This window comes from Pistacia vera, unplaced genomic scaffold, assembly GCF_008641045.1.
Source record: "Pistacia vera cultivar Batoury unplaced genomic scaffold, PisVer_v2 Contig78, whole genome shotgun sequence".
Classification (NCBI taxonomy): Eukaryota; Viridiplantae; Streptophyta; class Magnoliopsida; order Sapindales; family Anacardiaceae; genus Pistacia; species Pistacia vera.
In genome coordinates, this window is record NW_022196645.1 from 549,803 (window position 1) to 570,049 (window position 20,247).

Sequence of the window (20,247 nt, forward strand, 5' to 3'; positions counted from 1 at the left end):
TTTATGACTTCTTTCTATAAGCACAATTGATTTGTTTTTAACTCTAGATATGTAGGTGGTGCCAAGAAGTAGTCCACTTGAAAATGCTGGCAAAAATATGGAAGTTGTAGTATCTCCATACCTAGTCACTTCTTATGATTTGATGTTGGACAGACAATGCCGAGGTAATCCCGATACTTTTGACATCATGACAGAGTTTGTATAATTAGTTTATATATGTAGCATTACTGTTTTTGAATAACAACGAGCCGTATCAATCATAAATTTGAACTAAATCACAACTTAAATCGTTGTTATTCAAAAACAGTAATGCTACATATATAAACTAATTATACAAACTGTCATGATTTTAAAAATATTGAGATTGTCTGGACATTGTTTGTCCAACATCAAATCATAAGAAGTGATTGAGTGTGGAGATACTACAACTTCCATATTTTTGCCAGCATTTTCAAGTGAACTACTTCTTGGCACCACCTACATATCTGGAGGCCAAAATAAATCAATTGTGCTTATAGAAAAAAGTCCTTAACCTCCAAGAATATTAATGAATGAGAGAAGATTTATACCTTGTTTGGCTTGTTCAAGGAATTCTCATCCATTACATTGTTAGATGTGAGTACAATCTTAGTTAATCTTGATAAATTTGACCCTAACCCATACACGGATATCTTCAGTTTACTTGAATGCTCCCAAAATTCACAACCTGCACATGGGCTGTAGTAACATATATACAAATGGTTAGCAAGCTAGAAGATCTATATAAACAAAACAACTCCTTTCAAGAGTAAATCGGATTAATGCAATAGGAAATTCCGCCAAGCTATTGTAGATGCAAGGATTGAAGTTGGAGAATTTGTGAGGAGGGTTGCATTAAGAAGCATTGCACCACTTCCATCTGCAAAAAAATTGTTGCAACCAGTAGCTAGGAGTTCCATATGCTTGATAGGAGTTTAAGACAAATGCACTCGAATTTCAACTAGAAGAAATTTTTTTTCTAACGTTAGATTAAACCGTAAATAAAAATAACAAGGCTTTATAAATTCAAAAGATGGCGAAATTACCTCCTATCATGTGCATTCACAAACAGCGGTGCATAGCATACCATTGCAACAACATCACTGCAGCAAATAAAGTTATAATTAGTAGTTTACCATCATTTTAGTTAAAGATTACGTACTTGGATTGTGGTCAAATTGGAGCTAGAAAGAATAGTGAAACTTGTGTGATATATTACTTAAACATTCGTTTACTCAAACAAAACATAACCACTTGGATTTTTATACACATTGGCATACCTGTTCCTTTCTTGCCAATGAGGAATCCAGCTTCCCCTAGTGCCGCTAAAAGACTTCCCTTGCCAGCATCTTCTCGATACAAAGCATATTCACTAACAGACACCTGCACAATATTGAATAACCTATGATTCCCAGGTTTGAATCAAAACAAAAACTATTGATCATAGAGAGGTGTATACCTTTGGACCACCACGTGATGTATGGTCAAAGTGATGAACGTTAGAAAATAAGTCATTAGCATTTGTATAAAGCTATTTAAGAATTAGAGAATAAAAACAAGGTTACTTTCATTGCAAGAAAAAATGAAAACATTTTATATATTAATATACAAGAGTTGCACGCGTCAAGAATTTTACATGAAAATCATATAAATCAGTTGGATGATCTAGTTGATCCACAGACCCGTCATAGTTTGAAATCACCCTGATGCCTGGATAATAGCAGTTTATCACATTGTAGAACTTGAGGTAGTTCTCTGGTCATTAAAAGAAAGGTGAGTATAATATATCTATGAATCTAAAAGAGTAGGGTAACATTTGTGAACTCTTTTGGCAAGCTTGTACTAGAAAAAAAAAAAAAAAAAAAAAAAAAAAAAAAGGAGGAAAAAAATTATTAAAAATGCCACTGGAAATTGTTGCAGAATTTATTAAATCGTATAAGAATTCATCAAAGAGAAATAAACCTAGAAATTTAGAAGAGATCATTAAAGAATAGACATCATGACAAAGTTTACTAACCATATATTGAACTTCAAGATTTAAATTCATAGATGAGAGTTTAATGTCAAATGAATGACCATTAGATTATTAAGAATTTACTATCAAATCACATTCATTCTCAATAGATGTCATATAGTTAAAGTTTAGTTCAAGTGTCATTATCATGGTGTGCTTTCTAATCATTTAATAACTTGAAATTAAGTAACTCGGAAGAGTATAAATAAACGAAAACAAAATAATTGAGTTAGAACAAGATGCAAACCTTTATAATCACTTGTATTGGAAGAGTAGCATTCTTCATTTCCAACAACACCATATCTTAAGTTCAAAGGTTCAGTGTGTCTCATTGCAGCTCATACAAACCCTCATTTAGAGTCTGACTCACCTATAGCAAACTCAACGCCATCAAGGGCTTTCTATAATTGAAACAAACAACACAAATGAATATATATATCCCTTCAATCAAAAAATTATCAGTTTTGGAAAAATGTAGCTGAACAACATAGGAGAACAACAAAAATTAATCTATATCATATGAGAGGTGATACTATAATCAATTACCCATATCAAGTTGAAATTAAAGAGAAAATATATTAAATAGTTTTTATACTAAGAAAAGGAGACTCTTTAGTATTTCATATATATTTTGGGCTTATTTCCAATATCTCAAATAAATTGTAAAACGGTATGCAAAATTTAAAGTCACACTTGAGACCCTTAATTCTACATTTATACTTGAAAATGAAGCAACTCGAGATCAATACACTCTTACAAAAGCCCCCCTTCCTTGATGGGGGAAAATCGCTAAGAAAAATTTTCGATCATGGAAAAATAAAGCAACTATAGATCAATAAAGTTGATAAGATCTAAACATCAATAATTATTATAAATGAATGTAAGATTAGAAATCCCCAAGAAAGAAAAATATGAATGTTATAACTAAATATACACCTACTCACAGAGGATATATAGAAGTCAATTTGTTTTTTGTCTCCATCAAAAATAAAATATAGCACTTGCATAATACAAACTTAGTTTATTGATTGGTCACAAAATATGGATCAAAAATAAATGCAGTAACTCAAGATATATAGTTGATAATATCTGAACATCAATAATTCTTTTCAATGAATATCATATCATAAAACCCCAAGAAAGAAAAACTGGCAGCAACTCACAAGATACATGGAAGTCCATTTGGTTTTTATCTCTATAAAAAAATAAAAACTGGCACGTACATAACAAAAACTAATTTTATTAATTGTCAGTAATTAGATATGGAGCCAACAAACAAACAAAATTCGTTATTACTTATTTGTTATCTTATACTAGCAAAAAGAAATAAGGCTATACGAGATCACATCAACTACAATTGTATTTGTAGCATTTGAGCTAAAGTATATTTGATTGAACCAATGATCATACAAACAATCAAGGTAACAATATTGAAAACATACGCACAAAAAGTGAGATTGCTCATTCCTTCAAAATCTATAAAACATAAAAGTAAAAAATAAATCAACCATATAGGCCAATTAGAGGACAAAAAACAAGTATATGCATCATTACCAATATTAAACACCCATATCGGCAATGCAACATGATCTCCAGATAGCTGCATAAACAAGAATTAAACTTTTACTTTACGTATCTACTTAAGGAGTATTAAGAACAAAAATAAAATTTCTCCTCCAAATTAGACACAAATACTTACTTGAAGAAACTCAAAATAGTCAAGTCCATCATCCGTCCAATAGTTCCATGCATCATTAAAATGCCCAGGTCTCTCCTCCCAGGCCAACAGCGTCTTTCCAACGAAAGGCATTTCTTAAAAGAGTTCCTCCAACAAAATTGCCACCTAATGTAACATGATAAGAAAATATGGCATTATTCATATTTGAATTTCTGAGCAATAAATATGACTACAGTTACTGAACACAAATAAAGAGATTAAGATAGGTAAGGAGTACTGATTCGATAAAGCCAATCAAAGGAAATATGCGCTGAACTCTATAAATTTTTATATTTGCTTACTGGACAAGATTCAAGCCAAAGCTAATTTAGTATATAAAGGAAACATCATATTACAAAATTTTGACACAATTGCTATCCTCAAGGCATAGAACCAGATCAGAATGTTAAAAATGTCCAATCCCTTAAGATATTAAAGGATTAAATTTGTCTCAAGAGTTGAAATTCTATTTCACGTGACAAACCAGCCAACCTTCCCCTTTTTCACACAAGAGAAAATAGAAAAGAACAAATCTAACTACAAGAATAGTACACATTAAAGATCAATTTTATATAACACATGTACACACGTATGTAAAGCATTAAGTTTAACGAAATGAATAAAGTGTAATGCAAACAATTTATATTTACAAGGGACTCTTACAAATTGAACAATGATATCCAACCTTTTATCCATTACAAGAACCTCTAAAACTTTGGTTTAAGAAAACCATTAGAAAAAAAGTTATGAACCCACACAAAGACGAATGAGTAAACAAACTATATATTTGTTTCAATAAAGGCATTAATAGATAACAATTACTTAATATAAAAAAGATAGCATGAAGGCATTAATAGAAAACAAGTTAAATTAAAATACATTTTTAAGGCAACTCCAAATATTAATCTAAGAAACACAATATCAATCGCAAACGTCAAAATGAAAGACAAGATTTTCTATTGTGATAATTTAACTTGAAACAACCTACACTTGAGCAAAGAAGTGTCTACACCAATAAATCTTTATATACCTGGAAATCTCAGGAATCGAGGTTTGATATTTGCAATCATTTCAAAAAGATCATTTCTAAAGCCATGACCCTGCGACAAGATACAAAAGGTCTTAGATACATGCGGAAGGTAATTACTAATTACTAAGTAATTAGAAGAAATGCATTGAAAAATTATGTTCAAACAAAAGAAAAACCATTACATGCAAAGTTTACATTTATCATTCAGCTTCCAAAGACAAACTAGAAGTTCACTTTGAAACAATAGTTTCTTATTGTAACAATAAGGAACTCCATAAAGGAATGACACACAAAAACAGAACTATCTTATTTTTTCCAAGATAATCTTTTCCAACCAACGAATACTTAACTCCAACCTGTTATAACCGAAACTTAATACTGATATATACACCAACACAAATCAATCACACCAAGAAACAAGAAAACCACAACAGGAACAAACACACAAACAAGCCACGATTTACCGTGGTTCACTTATCCTTTTATGGATAAGCTACATCCACGTTGAGCTGAAGAACGGTATGAGCTCGCTGCACTTCGATTATCAGAAACAGTCAAGATTACACAGATTCAACACTCACCAGATCTACCCAATTACAAACAGCAACCAGTCTTACAAGATACTCTCTAAATATCCCTAACCCGAGAGAATAACACTCTCACCTGAATGATTAAACCCACTAATCACTCGACTGATTTACCTCACAATCTGGAAGAAATAATCTCAACCCTAACACAGAGAAGTGCAAACCCAGAAAACCCTAAAATATGTGTGTCTGCCTAATCTATATTGATCAAGAAAGATTAACTAAATCAGTTCAGGGGCTTTGGTTTACGAGAAGATATTGGAATAAGTATAAGAAGCAGGGTTGTTTCTGCAAAGATTAGAAGTTGAGTAGGGTTGTTTTTCTAAAGAAACAAAAGTTGTAACAGACTATATAAAGTCGTCTGTAACTGATCTGCTTTACCAATTTTCAATAATAGAACACTTTAAACAGATTTTTTCCCTTTTTCTTTTCTCTCTTGATTCGTTCACTGCTTCAGTTTTCTTTTCAATTCAGCTATTAATCCTTCATGGTATCAGAGCTGTAGACAAGTGTCAATGGCTTCGAATCCTGAGTTCTTCAATGTTTCGTCAAAATCTGAAGTTGAATCAGCTGAAAATGGCAAACAGAGGAATGGAACTCAGTGGCTGTTTCCCGAAGGGGGGGATCACTTCTTCCAACCATATCAGTAAAACTTGTGGAGAAGAATTATAGTCACCGACGATCACAAGTTTTTCCAGCCCTAGCCTCTCACATTCTTGAAACCTTTACACCGTGAGAGCATCTGTCCTTCTATGTTTCTTTTTGAAAAACTTGTTACAACTGATGAATAGTGAAGAAACAAAACCCTAGTATCTTAATTGGAAAAGAACAGATCAATTTTTAGTCAGTTGGCTGTTTTCTTCAATTTCTGAATCTATGTTCAACATGTAGCCAAATGTGTTAGTGCGTTTGAAATATGGACACAACTAGAATTGCATTTTCAATCAATTTCGAAAGCTAGAACACTTCACTTAAGGAATATGTTACAGACCACAAAGGGGACTCTTTAAGTATTAATGAGTATGTCCGAAAATGAAGGAATTGGGGATGAGTTAGTACAGTGGTGTTAATATTGGAGAAGAGATTTGCTTTTGTATATACTAGATGGTTTAGGACCAGAGTATGATGCGGTTTGGGTGAATTTAACATATCACAGTAGTAATGCAACCATTCAACAAGCTCAATTCATGCTTCACAAACATGAAATGAGACTGGAGAGACAACACTCAGCTCTGTCAAACTTTCATGAGCATTTAATTTTGCTCTGTTTCCCTCCAAGCAAGAAAACATCACCAACTGCTCTAGTCCTCTGACTAATTCATCTGGCAAGAATGGTTGTACCATTTCGTCCTTAGGCTATTGTCATGAGTATTCACACAGCCCCAATGTTAACATTCCAACCTCTGGTCTAACCCCTGGTTCAGCATTTCCTACAGAAGTATTTTTGACTTGGACAGAACAGTATCAAGGAACAAATTATGGAAGAACTGGTTACTCACCCAACACATATCACTCTGCTGGACACTTTCAGTTTCAAAAACACACATGATAGAGGCAGGGGCAAAGGCCGAAGCTACTTTAAGCCAAGATTAGTAGCCAAGTTGTGGCAAAACAGGCCATTCTGCCATCTAGTGTTACCACCGATTTGATCAGGAGTATCAAGGCTTTACTGCCATTCTTACAGCTCCCAGATACAGCCTCCTCTGTATAATTCAACAGGTCCCTCTCCAACTGTTGTTACTGAACATTCTACTGAACCTGCACAAGCCTTAATTGCAGCAAACTACACACAACATTCAAACTACACACAACCCCCAACTACACATAACACTCTATCATAATTGGCAGATTTTCATGATTACTCAACTCCTCCTATGCCTAAATCAAATGCACCACTCCTGCTCATTTCTCTTCTACCACATCAATAATACCATCCTGATACTCAACCAAACTGGTCATTCTGTCAGTTTTACACCAAAAACAGTCACCAATGAGTATCTCAATCTTCAGCAACCTCTTATCAAGCAGTTGCCTCTCCACAAATTCTGCAAGACCAGTCCTGGTATATGACTCTGGAGCCTCAAATCACATGACTGCAGATGGTTCCAACTTGGCATTCAAAACTACTCCATCAGGAGGCTCAAAAGTACAATTTGGAATGGGGATCCATCCCTATTACTCATTCAGGTATGATGTTAGTACCCTCTTATGATACAACTAGACTGATTCATCTTAAGAATATACTATGTGTTCCCAATATTGCCAAGAACTTACTAAGTATTTCTCAAATCACTAAAGATAACAATGTCATTGTGGAGTTCATCTGACCATTGTTTGGTAAAGGATAAATGTAGTGAGCTGTGCTTCTTCAAGGTGCATTCAGGATGGATTGTATCAGCTTGAGTTGTCACAGTTTTGTTAGACCACTGGTTCATCAGTCATTCACTCAGTTCCATATCTCCCTGCTGCTTGTCATTTCTCAGAATCCTCTCATGCTCCTATCACAGCTATGGTTAAAATGTTCCACTGATGATGTTCAATCTGTTACTGCAAATCAGATTTGTGTATGTTAGGGCATGCAAGGTTAGGACATCCCAATGTTGAACCCTTCATGTCATTTTGGACAAACTGAATGTAAACACTCTTTAAGCAGAAATAAAAGTTTCTTTTGTGAGGCATGTCTTTTGGTAAGTTACAACAATCCAATTTCCTATTTCTCACTCTAGAGCCAAGGATCCTTTAGAGTTAGTTTATTCTGATCTTTAGGGACCAGCTCTAATTAACTCCAGGGAGGTTCAAGTATTATATCATATTTGTTGATGATTTTAGCCGTTTTACTTGATTTATCCTCTGAAACTCAAATCAGAAGCTTATGGAGCATTGTACAATTTCATTGCTTTGTGGAAAAACAGTTAGGTTTAAACTAAGAGCCTACAAACTGATTGGGGATGAATAGATCATTCATGTGTTATTTACAGCAGAGGTATTTATTTAGGCATCCATGTCCACATTTACACCAACAAAATGGGAAGTGGAGAGGAAACATAGAACTATTATAATTTGGGTTATCCCTTCTAGCTCATGCTGGTATGCCACTAAAGTACTGGTGGGAAGCCTTTAGCACAGCCACATACCTGATAAACAGATTCCCACCTCAGTACTTGAATCTGCCTACCATATCTGTTTTGTTTAAGCAGCAGCCCAACTACACTGATTGAAGGTATTTGGCTGTAGTTGTTATCCTTACTAAGCCCATATCACAGACACAACTCTCTTATCACACTGAGAGTGTGCTTTTCTTGGACACAGCCTTGCCCATAAAGGATACTTGTGTTTGGCTCTCCACTGGCAGATTGTTATTGCCAAGCAAGTCAGTTTAATGAGACAGATTTTCCCTTCAAAGGTGATTTTGGTTCCCTCACAATACGAGTGTATCTCTCCATTTGATCTTAGTATGAACACCTCTAGTAGCTCATGGATCCTACCTCAATTGTTTCCTGAACCAGAATCTGTTCAACCTGCTACCACATCCAACCTGGTCCTATCACCATTACAACCTAATTCAGAATCTGTTCAACCTGCTACCACATCCAATCCTGCTCCAATATCACCATTCAACCTAACTCAGGACCTATTCAACCTGCTGCTACATCTAATTTTTCTCCCATATCAGTAGTTCAACCGAATAGTCTGATACATCAGTTATAAATGCAATCCTCCTTCCTTGAATCAGACTTAACACAACTGGCATCAACTTAGATGTAGTTCTTCCATTGCCTTCATCTCTCATCTTTACACACACTCCCATGATAACCAGATCAAAGTCAGCCACTTATCCTGGTTCCACTGCCTATCAAGCTGAAGTTACTCATATTCCTATCTTCCAGAACCTAAAACAGTTACTGAAGCATTATTAAGTCCTGAGGGAACAGCCCTGGACTCTGAATATCAAGCTTTGATGAGCAATAACACATGGAGATTGTTCCTTATAAGAGATTAATATTGTAGGATACAAATGGGTGTTTAGAACAAAATTAAACTCTGTGGACACTTCAAAGTAAAGGCCAGGTTGGTGGCTAAAGGCTTTCAACAAACACCCGGTCTAGATTCTTTCGACACATTTTCTCCGGTTGTTAAAGCACACAATTAGAGTCATGTTTTCCTATGCAGTGCACCAAATTGGGAAATCCGCAGTTGGATGTTAATAATGCATTCCGAATGGGGAACTAACTGAAACTGTCTTTATGCTTCCTCCTGAAGGATATTCTGGTCCTGCAGCAGCCAAGGGTCTCCTGACATTTGCAAACTTCGTAAAGCCTTGTATGGTCTAAAGCAGCTCTTAGAGCTTGGTTGATAAACTCAAATCTGCCTTGATCGTTGGGGTTTTGAAAATTCTGTTTCAGATGTGATTTTGTTTTTTTACAAAAGGATTTCAAATTAATGTATTTGTTAGTGTATGTAGATGATATCCTGTAACAAGAATGATTCTGAGCTCATTCAAGCGTAGTTGCTGACTTGAATAGCAAATTTGCCCTAAAACACTCTTGGTATAGTGCAGTACTTCCTGGGGTTTGAGGTAAAGAGAAATGATTCTGGTTTACTACTGTCCCAGACCAAATATGCACATGATCTTCTCATTAAGGCAGGAATGGCATATTCGAAGCCTTGTTCCACTCCCATGGCTACTGGTCTCGACTTGGCAAGGAGGATAGTAAGGTGTTTGAATAACCTACACTGTATAGAAGTGTCATTGGTGGACTTCAATATCTAACACTATCTCGGCCAGACTAGCTTTTGCTGTCAATAAGCTCATCAATTTCTGCAGCAGCACCCTGAAGCTCACTGGACAGCATGTAAACGAATCCTCAAATATGTCAAGGGAACATTGCAGCATGGTATTCTTTTTACCAAGAAACAGCCCTTTACTTTAGAAGCATTTCAATGCTGATTGGGCTGGGATGAAATTGATAGGAGATCCACCAGTGGGTACAATGTATTCTTGGAGGTAACTTGGTCCAATGGTCATCTAGAAAACAGAAGGTAGTGTCCTTTCTTCTATAGAAGCTGAATACCGAGCTCTTAGTCAAACAACCACTGAACTTGTTTGGATTCTGAACTTATTCAAGGAACTTGGCATTCATATAAACACACTCCTATCATATTGTAACGACTCCATTTTTATAAAACATGCATAGTAAAACATGTAACAATAACATAAAAAGTTGGGCCCAAAATTTTTCTTTTATTAAACATATGTATTCCTTATACTAATATATATAAGATTATAACATAGGCAAAACTATCAAAATAGGGTGACAGTGTAGCCATTTCTCTTCGTGTGCCGATGTCCATCCGACTGTGTCCTCATCTAGAACCTGCAAAACTATAGGAACAACTGGATGAGCACAAACAATGCTCAGTAAGTAAACCCCTGAACTCAACTATCTCTGTAACTCTTTCTTTAATATAACTATCTAATTTCTCTTTCTCATAACTCCTTTATACTAACTTTCTTTCTAGTAAGTCACAGCCCCATCTGACCGGAGGCACGTGGGACTCGCTCCCACTCCCTGTGACTTCTACTCATTCTAGCCATCGACTTAGTTATGCATGGATTCGGAACCTTTGGCCATGTGAGTGCATAAACCTCCCGGGTAAACTCGGGTATAGCCCTCATCCGCATGTACACTACGGGCTACACCACTTCTCTTTCTGATACTCTGGCCGCTTTCGTGCTGTCGTGTACATGCGAGAATACTCTACCCGTACTCACATTTCCCCATCGCACAACCTACTCTATTCTCTTGTTAAGCACTACTCTAACTTTTACTCTATAGTGCTCATTCTCTCTTTCTCTCTACTCTTAGAGTAGTCTAAACTCAAAAGTCTTTACTCTTTCTCTACCTCTTTTCTAATGCATAAGTAAGCATATTAATGCACATCAATGACTCATACTCATTAATGCATTTATGAAAGTAACTATGACATGTAGCAACAATTAAGGCTTCACCTTTACTTATGATTCTCTTGAGCATTTCCATACAACTCATGTGCATAAACACTCTTTCTAACTCTAGCTTTCCTCTTTTCTTTAATCAACCAAATGGGAGAAAACTCTCCCTCATAAGCCCTAAATTCCCTGTCAAAGAAACACTTCCATATCTTGCTCGAAACCTCCTCCACCACTCAATCAAACTCAACCCAACATCAAGCAAATACACACTTCTCATAACTCATAACTCATCATAATTACTAATCTCATTTAACATTAAAGAATACATCATGTATTAACTCTACTCAAAGAGTTCTTAAATCTCAACTTAGGTTGAGTTTACTTACCTTATGAGAAATTAGCTTCTTTAACACTTCTCCTTTCCTTTGGGAGCTTGCTTTTCCTCTACAACTTACCCAACAATCACAACATGAGACTCTAATCAAAACATAATAAAACTTAACTTAAGCAAATCCTTACCTTAGGAAGCTTTAGATGAAAACCCTACTAAAAGTTACTCAAAAGGCTCTTGGAAATCCTTGGAAGATGGAAGGAAATTTGAGAGAGTTTGAAAGAATGAAGGAGCGGTGGAATGGGAAAATGAAGAATTTTAAAGACTACACCTTTTTAATAACTCTTAATAACTCATTCTTCTCATTTTGCCCTTGCTCTTTCATGGAAATCCATCCTATCCTTTGATTCCTTACTAACACACCCCTATACAAACATGTTCTCCTTGAAATTTCCTTACAATTTACTCCCCACTTTTCCTGCTAATTAGGGTAGAATGGTCAAATGCCCTTAGGGAAGGAATATCTAAAACTTACAAACATTTTGTCGGACTATCGTCGCGGCGAGGAACTTCTATCGCTGCGGCGAAAATGTCCAGAACATTTCCCCGTGGATTCAACACCCTTCGCCGCGGCGAAGATTCTTCTTCGCCCGGCGAAGCTTAGCCCACTAACTTCTTCTGTTTTCAACCAATTTCAGGGCAAGTATTCAACACAACACTCAACAAAGTCAACCAAACAATATTACCAGAGACCACTCAATAATAGCAAAAGAAGGAACATAATTACGTACCTCAAGTGGGGTGTTACACATATGGTGTGATAACATGATTGCTGGGCATTATCCTCAAATCCGGTGTTTCATCCCGAACAAAGCACATCGAAATTGATATACATTTTGTTAGGGAATTAGTTACAAAAAGGTTGTTAAATGTGCAGTATGTTTCATCTGAATATCAGATAGCTGATATCCTAACTAAAGCCCTTCCTTTTCAGGTTTGCTATGCTACGGAGAAGCTACTGTCACATCTGAGTTTTGCAACCAGTATTCACAGTAGTTAGGAGATATAGTTTGTAATGACGTAGGAGTTTGTGCAGAAATTTTTGTTTGTGATGCAGTAAGAATTTGCAGCAGTAAATATGGTTTGAAGTCTCTGCAACAGGAAATCTGTTTTGTGTTGCAAGTGGAATGTTGTAGTTTGGTTTTTGTTTGTGAGGCAGTGGAATTTTTCAGATTGGTTGTTGTTGTGTTGCAATGGAATGTTGCAGTGGAATGTTGCAGCTTGTTTGTTGTTTGTGTTATAGTGGAATGTTGCAGGTTGGTTGCTGTTTGTGTTGCAATGGAATGTTGTAGTTTGGTTATTGTTTGTGAGGCATGTGGAATTTTTCAGATTGGTGGTTGTTTGTTTTGCAATGGAATGTTGCAGTGAATGTTGCAGCTTGATTGTTGTTTGTGTTGTAGTGAAATGTTGCAGTTGTTTGTTGTTTGTGATAGTGGAAGTGGCAGTTGGTTGTTGTTTGTGATGCAGTGGATTTTTGCAGTTTGGTTGGTGTTTGTGATGCAGTGGAATTTTTTGATTGTTTCTTGTTTGTGATGCATGTAATGTTGCAGTTTGGTGTTGTTTGTGATGCAGTGGAATTTTTCAGATTGTTTGTTGTTTGTGATGCAGTGGTTTTTTTTTTGTTTGCAGAAACTTGTTGTTGTTTGTGAAGCTGTAAAATTTTGCAGGAAGCAGATATGGTTGGAGTCTCTGCAACATGAAATCTGTTTTGTGATGCAGTGAAATGCATTAGAATAGCTATTTGTGGATGCAGCAGATATGGTTTGGAGTTTCTGCAACATGAAATCTGTTTTGTGATGCAGTGAAATGCAGTAGAATGAAAGCTGTTTTGTGTGCAGCAGATATGGTTTGGAGTTTCTACACATGAAATCGTTTTGTGATACAGTGAAATGCAGTGGAATGAAAGCTGTTTTGTGATGCAGGGGTGAAATCTGCTATTTTGTGATACAGTGGAATAAAAATCTGTTTTGTGATATAGTGGAATTTTTGAAAGAGCTGAGTTGTTGTTTGTGAGATATATTGATAAGAAAGATTAACTAAACAGTTCAGGAGCTTTGGTTTACGGGAAGATATTGATCAAGAAGATTAACTAAATCAGTTCAGGGCTTTGGTTTACGGGAAGACATTGAATATATAAGAAGCAGGGTTGTTTCTGCAAAGATTAGAAGTTAAGTAGGGTTGTTTTTGTAAGAACACAAAGTTGTACAGACTAATAAAGTCGTCTGTAACTGATCTGCTTTACCATTTTCAATAATAGCCACTTTAAACATATTTTTTTTTCCCTTTTTCTTTCTCTCTTTGATTCGTTCCTACTTCAGTTTTCTTTTCAATTCAGCTATTAATCCTTCAGAACGAAAGTGTGTTTATATTGGTTTGACTTTGTGGTTGATCCTGGCCGTTAGATCTGGAGTGCATCCTGTGGTCTAATTTGTCCCGATCAATATGCCTAAACGACGTCGTATTATTGTTACTCAAAACGACACTGTTTCAGGCTTCCACATTTAACAATCTTCACCTTGGAAGCACTGGAAATAGCCTCTTTGTGCAGCTTGCCTGGTACCATTCTGTCATAGCTCATTATCACTCAAGACTACTTGATATACCAGCAAGTTCAAGCATGCTTGAACTTGGCTGGAGTGATAATTTTGGTGCCCATATCTGCTGGATTCTCTTCTATGGGTACCTTCTTAAGTTCAATGATTTGATTTGCGACTTGGTCCCTCACAAGTGATAGCGGACATCCACGTGTTTAGTTCTTTCGTGATACACTGGATTTTGCTAGTGATCGCACTCTGACTGTCTGAATACACTGTCACCTTTCCATCAATTAGTTTTACTTCTGTCAGAATTCCTTTTAGCCATAAGGCTTCTTTAACTGCATCATTTACTGCAATGTCTCTGATCTGTTGAGGACAGTGCTACATAGGCTGTAACTGAGATTTCCCTTATACAATTTCCACCCAGTGTAAAGAAATATGCAGTTGTTGATTTTCTGTATCCTTATCACCTGCAAAATCAGCATCTACAAAACCAACCAGATCAAGTGCAGTATTTCTTTTACAGTATTCAAGCCCACACAAACATACTGTTTATATATTTTAGCATCCATTTTAGAGCAGTCCAATGCTCCATACCAGGATTGGACATATACCTGCTTAGCATGGAAATGGCAAAGGCTAGGTTTGGCCTAGTACTAATCATGGCATACATCAGTGACCCCACAACATTAGCATAGGGGACAGACTCCATTTTCAACAGTTCTGACTCAGTTTTGGGGCATTGTGACTTACTGAGAATAAACTGACTGGTTAGGAGCATTGAGACTAGTTTGGCACCAGCCATGCCAAACTTTATGACTAGTTTGAGTAAGTAAGATTGTTGCTGCAGTCTAAGTTCACATCTCTTTCTATCCCTGTTTATTTCCATGCCTAAAATTTTCTTAGCATTTCCTAGGTTTTTCATGCTGAATTCAGTGTTTAGTCTTTTCTTCAATTCACTAATCAGGGTTTTTGACTTACTGATCAACAGCATGTCATCCACATATAAGAGCAAGTGAATAGGCAGATTATTATCCATTTTAAAATAGAAACAATTGTCATATTGACTTCTAGTGAATCCTATACCTATTATAAAGGTGTCAAACCTTTTGTACCATTGCCTAGGGGACTATTTTAACCCATATAGGGATCTTTTTAGAAGGCATGCATGTTCAGGGAACTTAGGGTCAGAAAACCCCATAGGTTGGCTCATATAGATTTTTTCTTCTAGTGTTCCATGAAGAAATGCAGTGGTGACATCCAACTGCTCTAGCTCTAAGTCTTGATAAGAAACTACAGACAACATTAATCTAATTGTTTTGTATTTTACCACAGGGGAGAAGACTTCATTAAAGTCTATCCCCTCCTTTTGGGTGAAACCCTTAGCCACAACTTTGGCTTTATACCTAGGTGGGTCAGCTATGGAAATGCCCTCTTTAAGTTTAAACAACCACTTACATTGGGTCAGCTTCTGATTTCTTGGTTTTGGAACCAATGTCCAGGTTTCATTTACCTTTAAAGATTGCATTTCCTCCTCCATAGCTGTTTTCCATTTGTCCCTATCCTTGGATTCCATGGCCTCTTGATATGTATCAGGTTCAGACCTAAGCACTTCAGTACCTGCAAGTAGAGCAGTGTAAATTAGTTCTGCATATGAGTACCTTGAGGGTGGTTTTACCTCTCTTCTGGTTCTGTCTCTGGCTAGTTGGTAGTTTGTCAATTCATTTTGCTGTGGTTCTGGGAACTCTTTTGCTTCCTCATCATCAGTTTGGTCAGGTTCGTCAGATGCAATTTCAGTTTCAGACTGTTGGGTAGTTTGTGCTTGTGCTTGAGTTGGGTTTAATTGATGGGTTGTGTGCTCCACCTCAATCTGAGTGGTACTAGTCTGTCTAGTAGCTTCTTCTATGCTTTTGGTTGTTCCTTCATCAGGGTTAGTGCCTTTGCATGGGAATACTCCCTCATTAAATACAACATCCCTGCTCACTAAGATCCTGACCCCTGGTGACTCTCTATCCCACAGCCTGTATTCTTTTGTGCCCTCAGGATATCCAAGGAACACACACCTGGTTGATCTTGGTTCCAGTTTTCCCCCCACTGTGTGAGCATATGCAGCACAACCAAACACTCTTAGGTGCCCTGGTTCTGGTCTTCTCCCAGACCATCTTTCTTTTGGACTGATTAGACTTATTGATGTGGAAGGACTCCTATTTACTAAATAGGCAGTTGTGGAGAGTGCTTCTCCCCAGAAAGTTTTTGGGAGGTTTGAGGTAATCAAGAGGCATCTTACTTTATCTAGAAGTGTTCTATTCTTCCTCTCAGCCACCCCATTTTGCTGAGGGGTATTTCTCACTGTCCTATGCCTCAGGATCCCCTGTTCACTACAAAACTTATCAAACTCCAGATTACAGAACTCAAGCCCATTGTCAGTCTTAAGGGCTTTCACCTTTCTGCCAGACTGGTTTTCAACGAGGGTTTTCCAGTCTCTAAACTTTGCTAAGGCTTGATCTTTTGTCCTAAGTAGGAATACCCAGACCTTCCTGCTGTAGTCATCTACTATTAAGAGGAAATAGCTGTTTCCACCATGAGATTTAACCTTTTCTGGCCCCCATAAATCAGAATGTATATAATCCAAACAATTGTTTGCTAAGTGAACTCCCTTAGGAAAACTTTTCCTATGTTGTTTACCAAGTACACAATTTTCACAGAATTCTAGACTGGTAACAGTATCTTTCCCAAATTGTCCTAGCATGTTCAGTACATCCATCCCCTTCTGACTCATATGACCTAACCTTAAGTGCCACCTGTCAGTTACTGATAAATTTGGAGACCCAAGTGTTGTGCTGTTGCAGTCAGAATAAAAACTACCACAAAGTACATATAGACCATTTTTCTTTTCTCCTGTCAACATAAGATTCTCATTTTTATAGACATTCAACCACCCACTGTTTGCCTAATAGCAGCAGCCTGCTTCATCTAGGGTGCCTAATGATATGAGGTTTCTTTTTAAGTCAGGTATATATCTGACTTTGGTCAACCTTATTAGTTTTCCCCCACTTAACCTAAGGTTTATGCAGCCAATCCCCTTAACCCTACATGCTTGGTTGTTCCCCATGTATACAATCTCATGATCAGACTCCTCAAAGTCTTGGAACCAACTCCTATTAGGGCTCATATGGAAAGTGCACCCTGAATCTAACACCCATTCTTTTGTAGTGTCAGATATTGACACTGTTAGGACTTCTGGTTCATCCATTTGGTTACTAGTGGTGGCTAGTTGCTCTTTGTGTTGCCTAGTTTCTGTTTCTTCTTCTAATCAAAACAGTTTTTCTTTAAGTGGCCTGTCTTATTACAGTAGTAACATTTCCTAGTTTCTGTTTTGGCTTTGTTGTTCCCCTTCCATTTCTTCTTGTTCTTACACCCTTGATTTGGCTGAAATCCTTTACTAAACTGAGCAGATTCTATTCTACCCTTCACAAATAGAGTGCTATTGTTTCTCTTAAGAGTTTTAAGCTCTAATTCTCTAGCCTTAAGACCCGCAACTATCAAATCAACACTGGGTACAGTACCGGAGTACTGAAGGGCATTCTTGACTACTTGGTAGTCTTCAGTTAGGGAATTTAATAATATCATGGCAAGACTAGTCTGTCCTAGTTCTTGGTCTGTGCCCTTTAAGATTAGATTCATCTTAAGGAATTCATCTAAGTTTTCCTCTATGGACTTCAAATTATCCATCTTATAAGAGAATAAGGCTCCCTTTAAGAAAGCCAAATTCGGTGCAGACTGTAAGGAATATAAAGATTCTAATTTACCCCATAAACCAAGAGGAGTTTCGAATCCATCTACCTTCCGAAGGATACTGTCCGACAGATTCATCACGATCAGGTTATAAGCTTCTTCGTCAATCTCTTCCTTCTTCTCTAATTTCTCCTCTAACCATTTCTTGGGATCCTTTCCAGTGCAATTGCAACCTTGTTGTGTGAGAGAAAAGCCTTCATCTTCTTCTTCCATCTCCTGAAGTCAATCTTCCCATCGTATTTTGAGATCTCCATATGGGTAGTGCTCATTTTTCCTGTAATGGCAGGGAAGGACAGTCTAAGGTGTACGTGGCGTTGTTACACCAGAAGTTGCCAATTACTGCTAGGCAGTTTTTAAGGCGGTCACTGGTTTTCCAGCCAATATACCCTTACACTTTATCAAGATTTGACTCTCTAGAACCAATTCTAGACTCAAAGAAATAAACAATTTAAAAAAACCCCAATTTTCGAAACCCTAATTTTGTAAAAAGATGAACTTCAACTTCAAGAAATGGCTCTGATACCACTGTTATAACCGAAACTTAATACTGATCTATACACCAATACAAATCAATCATACCAAGAAACAAGAAAACCACAACAGGAACAAACACACAAACAAGCCACGATTTACCATGGTTCACTTATCCTTTTATGGATAAGCTACATCCACGTTGAGCTCAAGAACGGTATGAGCTCACTGCACTTCGATTATCAGAAACAGTCAAGATTACACAGATTCAACACTCACCAGATCTACCCAATTATAAACAGCAACCAGTCTTACAAGATACTCTCTGAATATCCCTAACCCGAGAGAACAACACTCTCACCTGAATGATTAAACCCCCTAATCACTCGACTGATTTACCTCACAATTTGGAAGAAATAATCTCAACCCTAACACAGAGAAGTGCAAACCCAAAAAACCCTAAAATATGTGTGTCTGCCTAATCTGAACGAAAGTGTGTTTATATATGGTTTGACTTCGTGGTTGATCCTGGCCGTTAGATCTGGAGTGCATCCTGCGGTCTAAATTTGTCTCGGTCAATATGCCTAAAACAACGTCGTATTATTATTACTCAAAACGACGTTGTTTCAGGCTTCCACATTTAACACAACCCAACCCAATGAAAGCTATTTAAAAGAAAACAAGGAGGGCTTAAATTGAAGGAAAACTGCATGTTGAATTTCTTTTGTAATTACCTTGTATGTGTCCAAGGGGATGGTTGAGACTTGATCAATCCACATTACCCACTTTTTCGATGTCTTCAGTTGAAGTCTTGCGGTAGGATTTGTTTCTTCAGCTTCCAGCAAAGTTTCCATCTTTGTCCAATTTGAGACATCATAAGCGGAAGCACTGCAATAAAATCAAATTAAACTCTAAATATAAATAAACAAAAATCTTTGTGGAAGAAAAACAAATTACAATGCTCACATGATATTGGTAATGACCAGCGTCCGCAATCCATCTGAGCTCGCTAAAGATATGATATGTTAACTTAGCTCAATGAACGGAGGTAAAAGACAATTTTGTAAATCTTCCCTTGTTTGATGTCCTACAAGAAAGAGAAGAAAAAAAATTAATAATTAAGATTTAAAACAACATATTCAAATAACAAGGATACAGAAAAATTCATTAGTTTTTTGTGTAATTAAGATAAACTATTTCTTACCATTCCCCAGAATCCTGGGTTATAGACACCAACTCCTCCAACAGGACATGTATCACTATCACAGTGCACCTCCATTCGAAGTGCAATCTTATTCCACTTGAAGCATGATGTTTGGTCAGTTGAAACAATTATGGATGATTCATCCTCAATAAGAGACAAGGGGTGAATATTCAAGGATTTGTTTTGCCTGACAGCTTCAAAACCAGAAATAAACACCTCATTAAAAACCTTAAATATATACAATTTTCAACCAAATTGTAAAATATAAATCCTTAAAAAAAAATTGTAGATTATGTTTTAATACATTATGGGCTTGTTAAAGAAATTTTGAGGTTGAAGTTGTTTATTGAGAAAGAAGTAACGTTGGACGGAGAGATATTAATAGTCCTAATGACAAGATGATGTATGTACAGTGTTATTTGAATGGAAAGTTGGATTCTGTGGTTGAAGCCATTTTTTTTTTTTTTTTTTTTTTTTTTTTTTTTTTTTAGAGATTATTAGTTATTCTAATTTTGTAAAGTTTATAAATA

General features: G+C 36.5%; 1 pseudogene; it reads right to left on the reverse strand.

The window, feature by feature from the left end:
- Positions 1-312: 312 nt before the first annotated feature.
- The window catches only part of LOC116116607, a 32,777-nt pseudogene continuing 12,842 nt past the window's right edge, over positions 313-20,247 (reverse strand).